This window comes from Echiichthys vipera (assembly GCF_963691815.1).
Source record: "Echiichthys vipera genome assembly, chromosome: 3".
Classification (NCBI taxonomy): domain Eukaryota; kingdom Metazoa; phylum Chordata; class Actinopteri; order Perciformes; family Trachinidae; genus Echiichthys; species Echiichthys vipera.
The window spans coordinates 30,565,116-30,578,741 of record NC_139828.1 but is presented as its reverse complement, the minus strand read 5'-3'; positions in this window follow the sequence as shown (position 1 = coordinate 30,578,741).

The following is a 13,626-nucleotide window of genomic DNA, read 5'->3' as shown; positions in this document are numbered from 1 at the left end:
TCAAGTCCCCATATGGACCAAGAGAGGCGAGTGGATTGGTGGCTGGAGAGCTGCCATTTCACCCCCTGGGCGCTGCCGAGTTGCCTTTGAGCAAGGCACTGAACTAAGATTGGCAAAAGACCATTTTTGCACCATTGTCATTCTGAAGTCTGAGAGATAGATACGGCTCTCTCCCATCTCAGGGGAATGATGCAGGACCATTTAAACATATGAGTGGGTTTCCAACGATATAAAACTCAATGCAAATGGGTGAGGCATCCCCTTAAACAATTATGTGTCAGTTCTAATTTTAGGACAGAACGATTTTTGCTCTAAGAGTATTTCACAAAGCATATTAGTGCTAAAAGCAGCTCCTTAATCTGTTAAAAGTCAAAAGTTGTCACTGGGAGCAAATCACAAACAATCCTAAAATTTCTGCTGCCGGCAGCCGCCTCATCATTGCCTCAATATTTTAGAAATCTTTAATGATTTATTTCTAGGCATACATTTCCCCATGTTTCTTCTTTGTCTTTTGCATTCATCTTACTCCTTTTTTTCCTTTAATAATATCCTTCCTTTCATGCACAAGTTGGCCAAGAAGTCAAAGCTGTTGATATTTTGCTCCTCTCACTATCGTCATGGTTACTGTGGTCTGATCATTCCGAGGCTTCTTCCATGGAAACGTGCTCATTGTTAACGAGCTGTACGACATGGAAGAGGCTGACAGTTAGCTGCACATATGCGGGACGAGTCAGCAGCTTATATCATACCTCCTACAGTATTTCTATCAACAATTCACTGACAGCCCAAGACCCACGACAGCCAATCACATTTTGATGAAACATGACATATTCAATACTAACAGGGTCTTTCTCTTAGCTTTAGAATTTTCTAGCTCCTCCGAAGGCTGTGGAAGCTTATGCAGGTAATCTGGTCCAAAGGAGCCATTCCAACAAGCTGGAGAAGGGCAGAGGGGTGCTTTGTACCAAAAGAACGAGGATCCACACAGATCAGTCAGTTCCGAACCATTTCCTTACTCAGTGTAGAGGAAAAGTGGCAGCCAGTGGAAAAGGGAATAGTAACGGGGTGTACCATCTCTCCCATCTTGTTTGTCATGGGAATGAACCTGATCATCTCTGCAGCAGTTACAAAGTCAAGAGGACCAAAGACTGCAGCAGGAAGTCAACAGCCGGCAATCAGGGCGTTCATGGATGACTTTACCGTGATAACACCAACTCACGTGCAGGCAAGATGGATCCTGGCGGAATTAGATCGTATGGCTACTTGGGCGAAGATGATCTTCAAGCCCAAGAAATCAAGGAGTTTGGTGATCCAGAAGGGCAAAACAACTGAACGGTTCAAGCTTCTTGTTCAAGGGGAAGAGATCCCAAACATCCAGGGAAACCCTATCAAATGCCTCGGAAAGTGGTATGATGGTTCCTTGACAGGCAAGAACAGCATCTCCAGCACCGAAAAAGAAGGTGAAGAGTGGTTGAAGAGGATTGGCAAGTCTGGTCTGCCTGGAAAGTAGAAGTGCTGGATCTACTAACACGGCCTGCTCCAAAGACTTATGTGGCTTCTGACTGTGTATGAAGTGCCTTTAACAGCAGTTGAAGGGATGGAGAGGAAATTCAACAAGCACCTTCGTAGATGGTTGGGAATACCCCCAAGCTTTACTTCTGTGGGGCTCTACATAAGGTCGGGTCAGCTCCAGCTCCCCCTGTCCTCTGTTGTGGAGGAGTTCAAAGTCGCCAAGTGTAGGCTTTCCCTGACATATAGGGACTCCCAAGATCAACTAATCAGGGAAGCTGGAATCCAAACAAGATCCGGCAGAAAGTGGGCCGCCAGCACTGCAGTTCACCAGGCAGAAGCTTCTCTCAGGACCAAGGAAACTATTGGTAACCCCTGCACTGGAAGACAGGGCCTAGGAACATCACACTTCCAGCAGTGGTCAAAGTCCACTCCCAGGGAGAGGAGGACCATGATCCAGGACAAAGTTTGAAACCTTGAGGAAGAAAAAAGAAGGGCTAAATCCATCAAGCTCGCATCTCAAGGTGCCTGGACAAGGTGGGACCTCCCCAAGAGGACCATCATTTGGAGTGAACTCTGGAGGCTGGATCCTTTTCGGATCTTGTTTCTGCTCCGAGCAGTGTACGACACCATACCGACCCCAGTCAATTTGCACAGGTGGGGAATGAGGGAGGACCCACTGTGTGGGTTGTGTGGCGGTAAAGGAATCATGGCGCACATTCTTTCAGGGCGCAAAACAGCATTGACCCAGGGGAGATATAGATGGCGCCATGACAAGGTGTTGGCACTGCTCGCAGACATCTTGGAGCAAGAGAGGAGGAAGAAATACCCAGCCAAGAGAAGACCACAGCTAGTAACATCGCCTTTGTAAAAGAGGGCAACAGACCTGTCGTCCAAGGCCAAACCAAGCAAAACCTCCTACAGTCGGCCTAAGAATGGAAGATGGAGGTCGACCTGGGGCGGAAGCTCCACTTCCCAGAAGCGGGACTGTCCACCACTCTGAGACCAGACATAGTTATTTGGTCTCCAGAGGGAAAGAAGATCATCCTGGTGGAATTAACGGTCCCCTGGGAGGAGGGATGCGAGGAAGCGGCAGAGCGAAAGAAGAGCAAGTACCAGCAGCTTGTCCAGAACTGCCAGGACATGGGGTGGACAACATGGCTGATGACAGTGGAAGTAGGATGTTGAGGATTTCCAGCACAATCAGTGTGGAACCTGCTGACAAAGATGGGACTGAGAGGCCACTTGAGGAAAGCAGTCGTCCGTAGGCTGGGTGAAGCGGCAGAGAGAGCCTCCTGTTGGCTCTGGCATAAGAGACAGGACAATAGCTGGAAGCCTGGATGAGAGGCGCAGTGACCTGGCCAGTCACTCCGGACCCGCCAACTTGAGGGTGTTGTGGTTAAGGGTCGAAACGCCCCATGATGGTTGGGGACCACCTGATGACCTCTTGTCCAGGCCAGGGCTTTATCCATTAAAAAGTGGATTATAATCGCATCTCTGATGTATTTACAAACTTTTTACAGATATAGGAGCTTATTTAAGTGCTAAAACACTTTGTGAAATACTCCAGTCCGAAAATGTAGGAGTCCTAGAAAATGTAGAACCGTCACATCCAAATGCAAACTCACTCTTTGGAAATTCATCATAAAGGATGATAAGACATGGTATAAACTGTGATATACAGAGCAAGGCTCAGCTGCTGAGCTTAATGCTAAGTCAGCAGACACACTGGACACATTCAGTACAGATCACTCCAGTGCAGCACAGAGACATTTACATAATTGAAAGAAGAACCCACATCTTTTAAATGAAACACAAAACCAAAAGAGAGCAGACTCAGTGGAAACAATGTGAAATTAGCTTGCATCTCCACATTTCACACCGACTGCTGTGGAATAAAACATGCTAAATAGAAGGTGTATTGCAACTTATATATTCAACTTGCTTTGCCCGAGGGCCACTTTTACAAAATGACAGGAGGCCAGGGACTAGTTCAACAAACATGAATCATATTTATTTATCAGATAAAATCTTTGCATTTAGCTATTGTTTGGCAACTCAAACACATCGGTGTGGATTGGTATGAGGGTGCAAATTCATCTGCCTGTTTTTCAATGAATTGTTTTCGACCTTTCGACTTTTGCTGCCCTCGCTCTGGACTTGCCAAGATGCAAATCCAGTGGCAGCGGCCCAGCAGTGGCCAGGAGTATGCAGGGGCATTTTTAGGATTGAAGGACAACAAAAAGCTCTATTTTGATGCCTCTTCATGCACTATGGCACCTTATTCACATTAAAAGAAAAATATGAAATTTTCAATGTGAATCAATTCATTTTCACTGTGAAATAATAAATTGTCAGTTGGCCAACCTGAACTCTAACATGGGCCAGATATGGTGTATTGTACAACATCTCTGCCTCTATCATTTCTTTCATTCTCAACTCACCTTAAATGAGCTACTCACCATTCAGATCATTAATATAGTAGCAAACAACTTTTTTCTATGTTAAGATATAATGGAGTAATGGCACCCCTTCTGTGTATATTGTTATCTCTGTTCTTTGTTTTGATAGACAGTCCGGGCGTACGTGCATGTGAGTCCCTCCCTTTGGCGTCCATTTTTGGCGACCTGGGAATGAGAAGGGATAGTTGAATTTATATACGACTGTTCCACATTTAAAAAGATGCCGCCGAAGGGTTCAAGGTGTTCAGATGCGGAGGAGGAGTGTTTACTGCAGACCTCTAAGGGGTGATGACGTCTATAAGCAAGAAGGAATTGAGCCGAGGCTGGGATCATTTCAAGTGATGTGGGTGCAAGCGGGCCTGAGCCCAGGAGAAGAGGGACGGGGGACAATCACGCTAAAGCACGGCTCATCTGGGCCAAGTGTGAGTGTGCCCTTATGGGCATTCATTGAGACAAATTTCGACATCTAACTAAAGCCTGACTAGTAGTTAGTTTATCTTAATCTATCTTTGTGCAACTTACTCTGGTAACCGGCGTCTCTGGTCTTCACTGCATGCTGGCTGGGCTTCCATGGGAGATCAGTGCTCATATGAAGGTTACTAGGGCTGCCCCCAAATACGTAGAATATACATCGATTAGTCAACTAATCGCTCTAAATGGCGATCACTGGACGAACAAGAAAATTCTTGGTCGAGGGTAGCCCTAGAGGTTACCCTTTTATAACACCAGTGTCCCAGTCAGGAAGGTTAACATTAACTCTGATGAACACCGTGATGAGCACCTCAGAAGACACAAAGCCCCAGTGAGTGTGAGCTATCCAAGGAACTACAGTTATTTTACTTTCAAAGCTTTAACCTTTAATTGTGATATCAAACTGATCACTGTAATGTGAGATCTCAGAACATGGCAACATCACTAAAAATAGGTCCAGGTTAGATGATCAGACAGGTTTTAACAAGTCCCCAGATTAATCACATTAAATTGTGAGAGAACTTTTCCATCATTATGCACACACAGTTTTATGTAAGTAAGCTGGCAACTGTTGACTTGTGTTTGACCTTTATTATTGTCTCACCACTCATCCTTGAACACGTTTGTACTGAAAGGCATTTAAAATGATTAAAATGAGGAAACATTTAACTTTGGTTCTGTTGACATATTTTAGTTTTGTAACTTAATATGAACCTCTGATTTTGGTAACTTAGTTTTTGATTTTGATAGGGTATTGGTGATGGAATTAAAAAAGAAAAAAGAAAAGAAAATGAAAAACACATAATCATATATACCACACACATGCCAATATAATACATTCAAATATATCAAAAGACATTACATAAGATTAAATGAAAGTGCAAGTTTAACCTCATTGTATATGAGCTTAAGTTATATATTGATGCATATTTTAGGAAGCTTCCTTCCTTCCTCAGGCGTTGTATTCCGAGGCATTGCCGTCCATCTTCCCAGGTCAACATTACACACCAATCCTCCTATGGGACCAGGTAGAACGTGTGCAGAATATCTCTCCAGCCAAGACACACAGGTCACCAGAGATGAAATAGCAAGGAAGACAAAGGGAGAAGATGTGAATGGGACACAAGTGGCCAGAGGGGGAGGAAAAGGCCCCAGAGAAAAAGGTAAAAAAGACTGAGCAGCGTGCAAGAAGGTATGAGAAGAGCAGTGAGAAGACAGGAGCTGATGAGAGATGAGATGTTTGATGCTGTTGAGGTTTTAAGAAGATAAGCATCTTCACTGTGGGACTGAGGCTGATTCATGGGCCCAATCAGGGTCGGCCTGTTTGACTGGTGTTACACAGGGCTGGGGAGTAATGAAAAAATAGAAAAAAATACAGAATACAAGGGACTGTATTCCGTTATAGTTACAGTTTAAATTGGTGTATTCAGAAAACAGTTACTTTCTTAAAAAGATTACATTACTATAAGATTACTTTACTGAAGTAAGTAACTAACCTATCTTTTATCATGAAGTGTGAATAAAAGATAATTATTTGAAAAAAGGAAAGAAATGAATGGCCATAATAATGTGACTGCTACATTTTCTTTTTCATTTGGAGTATTTAAGAAATTATGTTTATTTTAGACTTGTTACAACCGTCCCTGGCATGCATTACAACTGTCCCTGTTCCCTAATTTCTGAGCTGTGGAAACTGATAAAAGCAAAAGAATTTGAAGAATGTTGACTCTTGGATACCATTTTTCTTTAAAAAGTATCAGTTGCAGGACAAAAATGTACCACATTTGTGTTTTGTCACAAATAAACACATTGAACTAGATGATTCTGAAGTAAGCTAAAAGTAATCCAAAAGTATTCAATTCAATTCAATTTTATTTATAGTGCCAAATCATAACAAAAGTTATCTCAGGACACTTTACAGAGTAGGTATGGACCACACTCTATGACTTATTTAAGATTAACATAGACCCAACAATTCCCCCGTAGAGTACGGTGGCAACGAAAACCTTCCCTATAACAGGCAGGAACGTCGGACAGACCCAGCTTTTTGGAGGACGGCCATCAGTCTTGACCGGTTGGGGAGGAAGAAAAGGAGAATAGAAAGATAGAAAGACAGACAGAAGACAGAGAGACAGACACACTTCCAGAGATGCAAGCAACAAAAGAGTAACAGTAACTATAATAATATCTATAGTAATGTGAATATGACTTATATGCTATGGCAGTTAATACGGCAGAATAATAATAAAAATAAGTATGGCATAACATGATCAATGATGAGTAGCGGCAATAGCAGCTACGGTACAGCGAGACATACCACTGATGGTGTTTTTATGGCTACAAATTTTATAATTTATTAGACTAGTGACAGTATATATGACTAATAGTTATAGAAGTAGCAGGAGGTGTCATGCAGAACCACGGCAGCAGGCACTACCACAAAGTGCAAAGAGGCTAATACAGGAGTATTAAATATGTTCTCTTTGATTTGTTTTAGTTAGTACACGAGCTGCAGCATTTTGGACCAACTGGAGACTCTTAACAGACTCATTGGAGCAGCCTGATAATAAGGAGTTGCAGTAGTCCAGCCTAAAAGTAACAAATGCATGGACTAGTTTTTCTGCATCTTTCTGAGGCACAATGTTCCAAATTTTCGCAATATTACGCAGGTGAAAATATGCAGTCCTTGTTGTTAGTTTTATGTGAGGATCGAAGGACATATCCTGGTCAAAAATAACACCCATATTCCTTACTGTGGTGCTGAAGGACAACAAAACATCATCCAGAGTAACAATGTCTTTAGCTATTGAGTTTCTGAGGCCTTTGGGGCCAAGTACAATAACTTCAGTTTTTTCAGTTTATCTAAGTGATGGGTTTCTTCTAGTTTGATCGACAAATATAATTGTGTATCATCAGCATAACAATGAAAATGTATGGGGTGCTTCCTTATAGTATCTCCTAAGGGAAGCATATATAAGGTAAGAAGAATCGGTCCAAGGACAGAACTCTGTGGGACTCCGTGACTGACTTTAGTGTGCATGGAGGATTTGTCGTTAACATGTACAAACTGAGATCTATCTGATAAATAAGACTTAAACCAGCTCAGTGCGGTTCCTTTAATGCCAATTAGATGCTCCAGTCTTTGTAGCAGGATGTGATGGTCAGTAGTGTCGAATGCAGCACTAAGGTCTAGTAAAACAAGATAAGGGACAAGACCTTTGTCTGAAGCTATTAGACGGTCGTTAGTAATTTTTACCAGTGCTGTCTCAATGCTATGATTCATTCTATATCCTGACTGGAAGTCCTTAAATAACTCATTATTATGTAAAAAGTCACACAGCTGATTGGCGACAAATTTCTCTATGATCTTAGAGTGAAAAGAAAGGTTAGATATAGGTCTATAGTTGGCTAGAACCTCCGGATAAAGACTGGGCTTTTTAAGAAGAGTTTTGATTACAGCTACTTTAAAAGAATGTGGTACATAACCTGCTGATAAAGACATGTTAATCATATCTAATACAGGAGTGCTAACTAAAGGTAACACTTCTTTAAGTAACCTGGTTGGAATAGATTCTAGGAGACATGAGTATTGAGGATACATTACTTTACTTGAGTAATCCAAGGGGACACTGGTTTTACATTTAGTACAATTGTTCAATTTAACAGTGTTTTTTGGGATAATCTGGTCCGTAGATTAAAAATAAACAAGCACTGTGAAAGCTGATTTGACCTGTTTATCCACTGGTGAACAGCTTTGGCCAAGAAATATGTCCAGGAGATCCAGAACCTGCTACATGCTGGAACATATGTGCTGCAAGCTTAAAGGGGAATTTTACTATTTTAAAACTATATTTTCCCATGTATTTCTGTGTAAGTGACTGATGGCAACAACTTTTTTTGAAATTGGTCCAGTATTGAGCTTGAGTGCTGCAGCCTGGCCACTGTGAACCGAGCTGCAATGTAATCAAATACAGCACCTGCACATCCACATTATATGTTTAATAAAAGTGTTTGTTTTTGCCACTGGCTCAGGTTGTTGAAATTGAAATTTCTTTATTTAAGAAAAGGGACAGTGTACATTTAATTGAATATGAACAATGAGCAGAACTCCACCATCTAGTGTCTCAAGATCGTAGTCACAACAACGAAAAATAATTCCAGCAATCAAGTTGCCAGGTTCATTGCAGTGTGTCAGCGATCAGCCTGCTCCATGTCAGTGATGAATCAAACAGGGTAACCACTAATTTGGACTAATCAATGAATTTGACAACAGTATTTAACGTTAACCAGTCTTCAACTGGAAGTCTTTCTTTGAGTGCTATGGAATCCATTAGCTAGCTCTCAACTCAAAATGATTCTTGTTTCTGTAGCAACAACAACCCTGGCAACCAGCAATACAGCAAAATATTGGCTGCTACAATGTAACTATTTAATAGATATTAACTTAAAAGGCAAATAGATAGATTGAAATCGTACGGAGTACAACTTTAATCTTTAGAAAAAATTGTAAATGCGACCAAGTTAGCTTATACTCTAGTTTTCATGGGCAGTCCCCTTCACCTGTTTTTAATGTGCATCCTAAAACAGTATAACATCATGTAATATTATATAATAATTATATCATATAATGTTATTATAAGGTTCTAAGTGGATTTTGTTTAGCTACTGATGGGGGTCAACACAGTAACTTTAGCTAGTAGCATTAGCCTACCTCCGCTCTGTCTGCACAGTATTGGTCTAGATGAAAATGGTCTTTGGTAGGATAGAATAGAATAGAATATAATTACTTTAATGATCCCAGACTGAGAAATTATTTTGTAACAGCAGTAGTGGGTCAGCAAATAAAAACTTTGTACATAACATGAATAGAATCAAATATATATATAGTGTATATATACAGTGCACAGTGTGCTATAAAAAATAAACAATAATAATATATACAACAAAATATGGAAAATATACTAACACAATAATAATATATACAAAAAAAAACAGTAGACAGAGCAGAGTTCTCTGTCGACAGAGGTGAGAGAGTTATTATAAAAAGTTTGTCTGGCAGTAGTGGCCAAACTGGTCTGTAAGGTGAAGTGTATGTGGAGTCGTCGATCCATTTGAAGCACTAGACACAACTTCTGCCTGTCTGCTTCTAATGGTAAAGTGAGTCTGTAAAAGCTGCAAGATGTGGAGCTCCACATGTTGGTGGCACAATTTGGAAATGTGTAAAAAAGAGCCTTTTTTTATTATTACAAATGGTTAATTTAAGCCAAAGCTTCTCATAATACTCTTCATCTCTGAAGTTAAACTCTGGTGACATTTGGCAACATCCCGTGATATTTCAGACTGCACCATCTTTCCATAATCCAGTCAGACCCTTCTGATAACAATCTGAGCCAGATTGTGAGTCAGTATAAAAACAAACACTTTTAGTGAACACATAATGTCAGTGTCCGGGTGCCCCATTTGATTGCATTGCGCCAGCACTCCACTTAATACTGGTCCATTGTCAAAATAAGTTGTTGCCATAAGTCATTTACACAGAGTAAGTACATTGGTTTTAAAAATAAACAGTTAAGGTTTTAAAATACTGAAATTCCCCTTTAACCAAGTGTTTAAGTTGCTTAACCATAACTTAAACATGTTTTACTGTAACCACAATCTTTGGCTGACCAAAACACAGTTGCCATGCTCAGATAATAAAAAATAATGTTGGCATTGGATATGAGCAAAAACTTTGCCATTTATAATCAAACACACAAGACGGCTGCAAGTCTTTTTACCTTCCACCAACAGCTGCCTCAACTCTAAATCTCAATTTTGTGAAACCAAAAAATCCCAAAGCAAAACTGACAAGCCTCTACTCAATGTAGTCATTGTTATTTTAAATTATAACCATGAAATCTTGTTGCTCTATATTATACCATACTATCTGCATATGTATGCTTCCTGGACACAAAGAAGAGCAACACCATGCTGCCATCTGTCATGCTCAGATTACACTGTAGAGAGAATTCCACTTTAACAATCAAATGTTCAGATTACTCTTTATTGAATTAAGGATCTTATTTGCAAGCAATCCATTTATTTTCAAGGGACCATGTACTGTAATAAACATTTACAATTTGATTAAGCTCGAGTAAGAACACTCGTTTATTAGGTATAATACACACAGCTAAAAGTCCTTCAATAAATCCTTTTTATATCCAGTCTTTGTTGAAAAGGTTTTAGGGAGGTGTTGATTCAACTATCTGATCATTTTGAAGGCTGTACTGTAGTTTGGGGTGCTGTTAAATTGCATTGGAGCCTAAGGAGCCTCATTCGACTGCCATTGTCATAATTGAATTGTCACAGTGACAGAAAATATGGTTTGAAAAAAAAGGATCATTCATTATGGGTTTGCTAAATGTCTTATTTGACTGAGAATTGCTTGTTTCCTACAAATAAATCATATTATATTGCCTATTTTGGAATACAGAATTCAGATTGCTCATATAACAACATAGCACTAGAGAACAGTTAATTTCTAATTTATAAACAATTTCCTGTCAAAATCAGCAGATGGAGGAGCTGTTTGCAGCTCTCTCTCGTTGACTGTCCCTTCACTCTGTCGTTCCCCAGAGGGGAGGGGGCAGATTGTCGAAGATTCTATTTACAACAATGAAAAGCGAGCAGGCTAACTAAGTGACGTGTTCTGTCTATTGATCCGCTGAGTCTGCTCCGTTTCAGATGGTCAGCGCAGCATCTACACACACTCACTCACCTACACCCATACCTACACAAACACACACACCCACAAACACACACCTACACCCACAGCCAAACAGACACACACCCACACACAAACCTACACACACACACACACACACACACTAATGGTGCTCTCCGTTGGTCTGAAACAACAGCTAAGTGACAGACACATCATGTATCTCTGCCAGTAATATTTCTGTTTTTGCTATTTTTCGACATGAAGCTTAAACAGAGGGGACAAAAATACAACTGAAAACATGTGTTGCCAGGTGCCTGTCAGCTTTATTGTCTGTGTGGAAAAATGGAAGCCAATGTTACAAATAAGAAGAAAAAAATTCTTTGATTTGACAATTAGACATAATGTGAAATGCTGGCAATATTCCGTAAAGTCGCTAAAAGCCGGACGTGGCTAACACTGATTAGCTTGGGGCAGTATTGTGAAGGCATTAAAACATCTTTTTAACCACTGACACTGCTCAAAATAACACCAAACCTCCGCAGAAGCATGATACATATTAATCAAAGCATTAATGGGCTCCTTCCTGTTGGATTGACTTTGGTAATTGACTTGAATCGACTTTACTATGAGAGAAAATGGTACAGGGGCCAGTAGGTAAGTCTTTCAAAATACTCTTTTAAAAAACTCTGGGTTCACTAACTACGGTGTTGGTGCTTCAGTTAATGTGTAAGGACTCTTATCATGATACTGCAGAGGTTTGGTATGACCATGAGCAGTATTAGAGGTTAAAAAAGCTGGTCAATGCCTTGACCAAACTGCCCCGAGCTAATCAATGTTAGCCGCATTTGGCTGTTAGCACTTGTTAGCGACTCGCCGGGATTTCTCCGTTAATAGTTGTTACACAAAAATAAATGTCTCAATGGCTTATTTGATGAGTGTATTTGGCGAAAAGACCCTGCGATGATTTTACGCTGGAATTTCACTTTAACAAATCAAATTTGACTTAGTAAATTCTTCTTCAGGGTCACCCCCACATTTACCAACCAGTCCTCATCCCAACTTGTCACATCACTTTTTATTCTGCTTTTAGACGTGAGCCAGCGTGAGCAGATCAGAGCACACTTTAGCGTTTTCACCCCTTTCCACGTTAACACAACAGTGGAGCGTTATTAAGATTTCTACTCTGGAGGGTGGTTTCACTTGATGCGTTTTGAAGCCCCAGAAATGCTGTCGCCATCTAAACGAAAGGCACATCTGCTAAAATATCATCAATGTCATTTTCACCCGCGAGTGTTTTCGTGTAACCAGGGCCTAATATTGCCTCTATGTAGCCCATTTCAAACAGTACTCAAGGGTGCCTGGGAGTCTGTATCAAACACCAAAGGGTGTGACAAATTGGTGTTATTTGACACCCTGGGAATAAGAATAGAATAACAGCTGACAGGAGTTTCTATTATTTTGTCCATCCCATATATATACTGTACATATATATATTATGTTTAATCCAATACAGTCCAACAGCTCCACAAACAACATTAGTACTTCGTTAAGCAGTTTTGTATAACACTGCAGTGGAGAGAAGCATCAACACCAAAACTCTGCCACACTGCTGTTATGTGGGTCTACTTTAACATCAGGAAAAATAATTATAAGCTCATATACAGCATCTTTGTTTAACCTTTACTGATAATATCAAACTGGTAAAAACCACAACACTACTGCATGACTGCAAATTTAAAAAAAAACATTTGCTTTGCTTTGAACCCTCAGAAACATCATTACTTCTCCAGTTTTACTGCTTCAAAGATCCAAGCAATCCTTCAAGGCACTCAATGCAATCGGTGTGTTAGAAAATGTGCACATCTGATGCTTCCAGTGCATTTCTGTCTCAAGACAGGAGGTCATAAGGTGCCATGGCTTATGAAAAGTTTCCATAATAGGCTCTGGAGCTGTCAGTCAGCGGGGGGCTTCAGCAGGGTGTCTCTGATGCCTCTGCAGCAAACCTGAAATAGGCCGAAGAATAAAGAGAAAACAAAAATTATATATGTATTTTCTCATTCAGCCATCTTTTTACTGCATGCACTCCTTTTAGTGCTAGGGGATAGAGAGGTCCCTGGGGAGGTTAAGGAAAGGCATACATGTACATGTCACCAGAAAGACAAAGAGCATCAAAGGGAAAAGGAGAGAAGACAGTGAAAGAGACAAAACATGACAGAGGCAGAGGAGCCATTGCGAGGTGTCTCAGAGCTGTCAATCACGGCAGAAAGGCGGGTGGCTAGCTCTGAAGCGACCTGCAGAGTGAAAAGTAGAATGGAAATGAGGAGGTACTGGTTCCTGCGGCAAACAAATGCTCTCTAAATCTTTCAAATTAAGTTAGTGGACTGAAGAAGATGTATGACAGGCGCAAGGTTAGTGGAGGTCTGATGAAACACAGGTTATTATGAGAATGATGTCTACATTGAAAGAGACCGATAAATGAGG